This window comes from Henckelia pumila, chromosome 4, assembly GCF_033568475.1.
Source record: "Henckelia pumila isolate YLH828 chromosome 4, ASM3356847v2, whole genome shotgun sequence".
Taxonomy (NCBI): domain Eukaryota; kingdom Viridiplantae; phylum Streptophyta; class Magnoliopsida; order Lamiales; family Gesneriaceae; genus Henckelia; species Henckelia pumila.
The window spans coordinates 33,105,260-33,112,668 of record NC_133123.1 but is presented as its reverse complement, the minus strand read 5'-3'; the positions used below and the strand labels follow the sequence as shown (position 1 = coordinate 33,112,668).

The 7,409-nt window shown below is 30.0% G+C and overlaps 1 long non-coding RNA gene across 1 annotated transcript; it reads left to right on the top strand.

The window, feature by feature from the left end:
* The first annotated feature begins 2,800 nt into the window (after nucleotides 1–2,800).
* On the top strand, nucleotides 2,801–6,093 carry LOC140866761 (uncharacterized). The gene is made up of 3 exons (XR_012144969.1): nucleotides 2,801–2,926; nucleotides 3,778–3,910; nucleotides 5,569–6,093. It is a non-coding gene; the product is annotated as an uncharacterized lncRNA (long non-coding RNA).
* The last annotated feature ends 1,316 nt before the right edge of the window (nucleotides 6,094–7,409 follow it).

Sequence of the window (7,409 nt, the reverse complement as noted above, 5' to 3'; positions counted from 1 at the left end):
TAGTGGAAAAAAATTAGATAGATTATCATATATAACAAAAAATGGTGAGAATTGTTTTGGCAAGTAGCTTTAGTGATTGACATACGAAAAAATCTTTATAATCCAATTTTTCTTATCAAGTTGGGAAACGAAATATTTGACTTAACAAAGATTTTATATATAGCTGATATTAACATTAATATACAATAGTGGTGGCTTATATACATCGATATATATAATTCATTAAGAGCAAACCTCATACAATGATACCAAAGTAAGTTCACCCATCCCATCAGAATTTAGTATCAATTCAGCACAAAAACTCATGTGACGGTCTCACAGATCAATATTGTACTTATTTGGATTATCCATAAAAATATATTATTTCTTATGTCAAAAGTATTATTTGTTAGTTAATTTAAATGGGTAGAGTTGACCCAATTTAGAACAACAATTTTGGTCGGTGTTATGGAAAATTTGTAGTTATTATATTCCATAGAGTTACCGGCCCAAGGTCAGAAAAATTTCAAAAATAATCTTACCATTCCATTACAAATTGTTCATTAATGCTGAAAAAACCTGTCTAATCTCAATTTTTTTAGGAATATATATATATATTATGAATATTTTTACATGGAACGTTTCAATTTTAGTAGTGTACATTTGAGTCCTAGATAATATATATGGTTACATATACAGCATAATATTTCTTAATTGTTTTTTGTTTTTTCTCCTTTTCTATTTTACACAATTTTGGTGATTTAATTTCAACAAAATCAGTGGACCAAAATTGCAATAAAGCAAATATATAAAGATCACGAAAATCGAAAACTTTCATGTTTCGTTCGTATAGCCTTATATTTGTCTACACCTAATGAAATGAATGGACATGGCCCTTGCATGATTCTTTAGAGGAAGGTGCATGAGACATCAAAACCCCCAACCCCATGTATAGAAAGAATGTTTGAATAAATTGTGTAGGATACAAGAATCTTGATTATCGGAAGATGATACATGTATGGAAACTAGCTAGTGGAAGAAAAGGGTGACGACAAGTAGAAAAAATGAGACCCACCTCACATGAAATGTGGCAAAGAGATGATTAAATATAAAAGTTTTTAACGCATTATGTAATGTCCTCCAATTAAATGGTTAGAAAACCCTAATATCCAACGAAAAAGACTTGTCGTACCACCATAGTGTGGTGTGTTTGGGGTAAAGAACCCAAAGAAAATACCATATTGATGAGATGATAAGGCATTTGTGATGAGGGATTCTTCTAGTCCATGCTCGTAGGCCCAACGCTTGAAAACAAATTTCCTCGATTCGAATTTCTTTTTCTCTATTATTTGTTTGTCCCTGCTCCAAATTCCGCATATATGTTCCCCCCACTATTTCTATTTGTCTCAGTCATCCAGGTCAAAAAAATTGAGCCAAATCGAGTCCGGAGAATTTCTCCCTCACTTGGTGTTTTCCTTTTTCTGCACAAGTTCTCTTGAACAGTTACATCGATCCATCCTTTTTCTTTCGGAAACAAAAAATATTAAGTTTTAAAAAAAAGACTCATCACTTGTACATTTCGAGTATTTTAAAAATTTTGCCATTGAAGTTTAGTGGCTTTTTGAGAATATTTTCTGGTAACTTTGAACAATTTATTTCCGAGTGAGCAAACATATATATGTATGTTTTGATTTTATTTGGCTTAATTAGCTAAACAAGAAAATTGGCAGATAGAAACTAGGGTTGTCCCCCCAAAAATAATTTGCACAAGTTTTTGGTATTTTTCTAGAAAAAATTGCAGATAGAAACTATGGTTTCCCCAGATCTTGTCTTGTAAAAGAATATTAATTAATGAGCACACACACACACACACACACACACACACACACACACACACACATATATATATATATATATATATATATATATGTATATGTATATATGTATATATGTGTATATATATATATATAAATATTTCTACTTGCTTCATTTAAATTTCCCAAGCCATATATATATATATATATATGTAATATTTGGCGTTACAAAATCAATTGATTTATTAGCTGGAAAAAAAAAAAATTCTATCTTGAAATTATTGATGGATATTTTTTTTAGCTCAAGTGGTCTATTTTGAGTAACTTGTCGATCATGTCGAGTAAAACCAAAATCCAACTCCCCAACTATCTCATTAAATTTGAAAACGCGAACATTCTTAAATGAGTGCTAATTAAATAGAGAAATATATATGATTGTGGTCCTAGCGTTGGCCACAAAAACACAAAGCATGTTTGCTGGTAGTATAACCTCTCCATTGATATTCGACACGTTAAATTTCTAATTGATTTTAGCCATTCCGTACATTGAGACCTAAACCATGTTATTAATTAGTCCCCTACTCACGTGAACTCGAGTAGTACATGTTTAGATAAGTGAGATCGTAAACTTCAAATTCTCCGTTTAATTACATGTTTATTTAGCATTTCACATTGATTAAGATGAATTTCAAATTCACTTAATAATGATATCATTTGAAATTTATTTTATTTTGTATTTATATCACTGATATGTAAATAATAAAATTATAATCGAAATCCATGTATATCAAATCCGTAAATTCAAACGCTAACTCGAGGTAAAACTCATATATAATCGCATGTCTTCAAAGCAAGAATGGAAGCAAAAGCCTCAACCACTTTCCCTTTTATCATCGAGCCGAATTTATTGACTCTAAATCAAATCATGCTCTGTGATTTCCAGCCGTATACGGATAAGACAAGCATATATATATATATATACAAATAATATTTAATCCTAAGAGCCGAAATCAGGGAATATGTGGTCTTAACAGTACCCATACATCCAATTGTGCTCAATGATAAGCCTAAGCTCCAGCTGCGCTGAGAAAGTGATGATTCTTGCCCGCAACCAAACATATTTGAAAGCTAAGGTTCTTATTCTCAATTATATTGATCTACTGTCCCGGATTTATATATATATTTAATCTTTTCTTGCCTGCATATTATATATATATATATATATATATTATAATATTGGTTGGATCGTGCCCACAAATCTAATGCTCTTAAAGGCTGGATCTTTCTCAGTTTCTTGGTTTGTCAAAGCATGTTTATGCTGAATTTAATAATGCTAATAAAAAGCCAAATGCCGGGGTTTCTTTATTATCCAAATCAAAGAAGTAAGCACGTACAATTTTTTTTTCCTCTATAAATACTACTGGTTTCTGGGGTTTATTCCAAATTAATCATACAAACATACTATATATAATATATGGTCACTCTTCAATTCTGCTCTCTAGAAAAAAAAAAGTTTCGGGCCTTCTTCATTTCACTTACTTCTTCGATGTCACCGCGCTTATTTTGGCCTGTAGATTTCACTGTTTGATCTATTGTTAATTTTCTTTGTAAGGAGTGATTTTAATTTGTATGGAGAATTAGTGTTGATCTTTGTATATATATATATATATATATATATATATATATATATATGTTAAAAAGTGGTGGCTGTGAGAGAGTTGTTGACAGAAGATAGAGAGCACCGATGACGAATTTGCGAGGCAGTCCGCATCTTTCTCCTTTGTGCTCTCTAGTCTTCTGTCATCATGCGCCCCTCCAAGCCCCTTTTATGTTTCCATATAAAAAAAACATATAATTTCCGCCGTTTTTGCACAATTAATATCGTACTCAAACACTTCATTTTTTTCCTTTTTTTTTTTTTTCTTTTTGTGGCCTTTTTACTCAGTTATATGACCTGAAGACTAACATATGTATGTATGTGAAGCACTTGTGTTTTCAGGTTCTGGGCAAAGTGTAGTAATTAACGAGTACACTGCGATGAAAAATGCGGCTACGGCTACGGATTTCTGCCCTAAAACAAGAGGTTCTGTGGCGAAGTAAACTTGATGAACTAATAGGTACTGTTTCCATCTTAACGTGTTCCTATATTATATGTTTGATACAGAAATTTCATGAATATATACTGGAGTTCTTGTGTTTCTTTAATAAGCTGTTTCTATTGAGAAAATGTTTACAAAGCACGGACATGATTTGAATGCTTCAATTACATAAACGGATTTGTGAGATTAAATTTTTTTTTTTTTATTTTGATTTGTCAGTGTCTTTATATAATGCCTACAAAATGTTCTGGATATTATGTGGCCGGAGATACAAAGTTACTATCTTGAACGCATTTTGTAAAAGATTTTTTCTTGATATTTTTTTGAAAAATATTGTGTCCATTTTGTGAAAAATATATATAGCATTCACTAAATGTCGATATGATGATGAATAATTTGATCTTGATTCACTCTTTAATGTGAGGCGTGTTTAATTTGTTTTAATTTTAGGGCAATTTGCATTTGTCGCCCGCTTAAAACCTTGTATATTAAATCTAGGAAGAACTACGTTTTTCGTTATGTTATTATATAATTTGCTTCATTTTTGTCCAATTGTTAACGGTGATTGTATTTTCAATCATTTAACTTGCAATGTTTGTTTTCATTTTGATCATGTGTTATGGTAACTTTTTATTTTTTGTCCTTCACATTGTAATTATTTTCATTTTTTATCAGTCATTAAAGGATCGAAAATGAAAGAAATAAAATTTAAAGGATAAAAAAATGAAAACAATATACACCAAGACTACAAATGAAAATTTACGATAACACGCATGACCAAAAATTGAAAAAAAATATATATATGCAAGTTAATGACTTGAAAATACATATTCACTATTAATAAGATCAAAAGTGAAAAAAGTGAAAATAACAGGTCTAAAAATGTTGTATCCCTTAAATCTAAAATCTTTTACGACATGGCGTTTATAGAAATCAGGTTTTTTTTATCGCATTTGAAGGGCGTTTTACATCTGATTTTCAAATTCACAGGGTTTTAAAGATCATAATCTTCAAATGAGGAGCTGCATTTTTTGTTTGTCGAATATATAAGCTGAGCTAAATGCTATTTTGCCTAATTTTACAAAATGAATAATCTTCTGCCTATTAGATCCTCTTTGGATATATTGATGCTATAGTCTTATAGTATATTTTAAGTTAAACATTAATACATTGGAGGAAGTTGATTACACGAATGAAAGTTGATATATGGACTAGTACTATCGGTGTCGGAATCTGCTGGTGTGTTTAATTCTTATATATATATATATATATATATATTAATATATACTAATGTAGAAACCTCAACATTTAATTTACACTCAGTATTTCACATTCTATATGTTATTTTATGTCAAGTTCCATGTTTATATATAGACGAATGACAAATCTTATAAAAATAAATTTAACATAGAAAATATGATAATCTATGTAATTAATACATACCACACAATAGAATATGATCATATATGCAACGTGAAGTTTGGATCGTGATACGCGATCGGTAGGTGCAACTACAAGTCCATGCATGAAATATTGTTCCAACAAACAATTTTCATAAATTTATTGTGTAATATAAATAACAAAATTTGATCTTTTAATTTTTCTCTTCATTAATCCTGCAAATTAAGTATTACAATCAAGTTACTAAAACCGTATATATAACAATTATGGCACAGTACCATAGTCCATAGGGATCCTCCAGTACCACCACCTCCGGCTACATCTGCACCGGCGGCACCACCACTCCTTGACCAGCTGCTGCTACGTCTTCCGGTGTTAGTGGTATAACGCCCACCGCCACCAAGCTACGATCAACATCCTACTCCTTCAGGACCAGCAAAATGTATCTAAAATAATCAAATAACATAAAATTAAAGCTCTTTTTTTTTTTTAGCCTAATATAGTTTTTAAGCCTTAAATATTGTAGAAGTCCAAAATAACTTATTGGGTCAATCAATAGAGTTGGATTCCTTAAAATTCAGATAAATATTAAAACTATTTTTTGAACTTATATGCTTAATACTTAGTGTAATGTTTTTTGGGTCTTCTTAATTACATGGCCTGAGGCGGAGGCCTCTTGGGCCATCCCTTAGGTCCGGGCATGGTCCCCACCCGCCTTACGATGATCTGCACTAGAAATTATTATTATTATGTAAAACGATGGCTTTTAGAGACTCAAATAATTGATATGTAACGTTCAATATGTTATCATTTACTTAAGCAATTAATTAGTACTGTTTCTATTTATTGTCTATTTTTAATTTGTGATCTCTTGAATTCAATGTCTTGGATGCTGATTTCATAAAGCAGACGATTTAAGAAAATAAATTTACTTTTTATTTATTTTTATTTTTTGAAATCGTTTGAAGTACATAATTATGAGTTACAAAATTACTCAAGATAAGAATTTAGCTCTTCCTCATGGAAAAAAAATATAATATGAGTCTAGCTAGCTAGCTAGGTAATTCTCATGTATTGGAGCATACAAATATAAAAGAAAAACGGATAAATTCATCATCAGCAATTGACACATCTTATACATTTTAATTTGCTTATCCTGAAAAGATATGAATAAAAAATTCGAGAAAATGAATTTTATTATCCACTCATTTTTTCTTAATTTTGAGTTTTGGTCCGATCAGTATTTAAAGTTTTGTTTTTAGGAAGTAAGTCTAACTATTTTTTTTGGCTTTTAGTCCTATTTTGTAAGTGCGCTGAAGTGACAAATGTTGATGTGATGCAAGTTGACTCGTCCGGCACTACATTAACAATTGAACCAAAATAATTGGATGTAGGAGTTAATGCATCAAAACTAAATTTTATTGAGTTAATGAATTAAAACCCAAAATATTATTAAGTGGAAAAAAAAAATTAGTTTTAGCTTCCCCATTGGATAGACTTAATTGACATGGACTGGTTCCTCAATGGTTTTCTATCAAACCACCAAGTCATGCATATTGATTTTTGGGAAAAATTAATGATTTTTGTAAATCTGAAAATGAAAAAAAAAATTATGTCAAGGGAGACATAAGATATAAGAACTTGTGTATACAATCAATAAGGAAAAAGTATTAAATGGATTCAAATTTGACCACTCATTTTTAGGGCTGGCATAACAAACTTAAAATACCGAATTTTCGAGATATCGTACCGAAATTGTTTTGATATACAAATATTTTTTCGGTATACGGAATTTTTTTTCGATATCTATACGGTATCAATATGAATTTTTTCTATATCAAAATTTTCGGAATTTTAGTATCGGTACCGGTATGAATTTTTTTTCATACCGATATTTTTTATACGATATACCGAAAACCTACCTCTACAATAATTTCTGTTGAGAATAACAATAAAAAGTTTTAATACATAAATGTTTTTTTATATGTAGTGTCTTTTGCACGCGATACGTGCAAATAAATAAATTGTTTTGAATACATAATTTTTTTTGTTAATTAATTTTCATGTTATTTTCAAACATGGTGAATTATTATTCAAAATTTTAGGATATATAACT